Here is a 1,837-nt window from a genome sequence, read left to right as displayed (position 1 = left end):
TGTTTTTTGGAGGGGAAACTGGAAAAGGAGAAATTTATATGTAAATAAAGAAAATATCTAATAAAAAAGTAAAAAATAAAAAATAAAAAAAGACCAGCTTGGAGCCCTGGGCACAAACTGCAGCCAGTGCCACAACACCCAGAGGAAGCTCTACTTCTAGGTGCTCTAACACACCCAGGCACAGAGGTGAGGAGGACACAGCTGTCCCAACACTGGGAGTAACTGGGACCAGTGGGACCCAGGCACACAGGAACTCCACCAGCCCAGTGGCACTGGTTCCTTCCAGTCTGTCTGGGCCTGTGCCCTGAACAGACCTTGAGCACAAACTCTGCAGCCAGTCCCATAACACTCAGAGGAAGCTCCACTCCCAGGCACTCTAACAAGCCCAGAATCACAGGATCACAGAGACAGCTTGTCTATGAGGAGTTCTGAAACAACCAGGATCACAGGAAGAACAGGCTCCAGTCAGATTTAGCAAAGGCAGGTAGCACTAGAGATAACCAGATGGTGTGGGTCAAGCGTAAGAATATAAGCAACACAAACCAAGGTTACTTGGCATCATCAGAACCCAATTCTCCCACCATAGCAAGTCCTGGACACACCATCACACTTGAAAAGCAAGATTAAGATCTAAAATCACTTCTCATGATGATGATACAAGACTTTAAAAAAGACATAAATACCCATGGAAGGAGTTATAGAGACAAACTATGGAGCAGAGACTGAAGGAAGGACAATCCAGAGACTGTTCCACCTGGGAATCTTTCCCATATTCAGTCAACAAATCCAGACACTATTGTGGATGCCAGCAAGTGCTGGGTGACAGGAGGCTGATGTAGCTGTCTCCTGAGAGCCTCTGACAGTACCCGACTAATACAGAACTAGAGGCTCAAAGCCATCCATTGGACTGAGTACAGGGTCCCCAATGAAGGAGGTAGAGAAAGGGCCCAAGGAGCTGAAGGACTTGCAGCCCCTTAGGACAAACAGCAATATGAACTACTTAGTACCCTCAGAGCTCCCAGGGACTAAACTCCAACCAAAGAGTATACATGGTAGTACTAATGGCTCCAGCAGCATGTGTATAGCAGAGGATGACCAAGTCAGTCATCAATGGGAGGAGGAGAGGCCCTTGGCCCTGTGAAGGTTCTATGCCCCAGTGTAGGGGAATGCTAGGGCCAGTAAGCAGGAGAGGGTGGGGTAGTGAGCAGGGGGAGGGGGGAGGGAACAGGAGTTTGGTTTTGTTTTTGTTTTTTAATTTATCTTAATTTTTTCTCTTTTTTTTTTTGGAGGAGAACCTGGGAAATGAGATATTGTATGACATGTAAATAAAAGAAACATCTAATAAAAAAAAAAGAAACACATAAATAATTCCCTCAAAGACATACAGGAGAATACAGGGAAATAGCTAGAAGCCCTTAAAGAGGAAAAATCCCTTAAAGAACTACAGGAAAACACAATCAAACAGGTGAAGGAAATGAACAAAACCATCCAGAATCTAAAAATGGAAATAGAAACAATAAAGAAATCAGAAAGAGAGACAACACTGGAGATAGAAAACCTAGGAAAAAGATCAGGACCCATAGATGCAAGCATCACCAACAGAATACAAGAGATAGAAGAAAGAATCTCAGGGGCAGAAGACACCATAAAAACATTGACACAACAGTCAAAGAAAATACAAAAAGCAAAAAGTTTCTAACCCAAAACATCCAGGAAATTCAGGACGCAATGAGAAGACCAAAGCTAAGGATAATAGGTATAGAAGAGACTGAAGACTCCCAGTGTAATGGGCCAGTAAATATCTTCAACAAAATTATAGAAGAAAACTTCCCTAACC

Source organism: Mastomys coucha, unplaced genomic scaffold (genome assembly GCF_008632895.1).
Source record: "Mastomys coucha isolate ucsf_1 unplaced genomic scaffold, UCSF_Mcou_1 pScaffold14, whole genome shotgun sequence".
Lineage (NCBI taxonomy): Eukaryota > Metazoa > Chordata > Mammalia > Rodentia > Muridae > Mastomys > Mastomys coucha.
The sequence above is the reverse complement of the archived record's forward strand: the minus strand, read 5'-3'. Positions refer to the sequence as shown.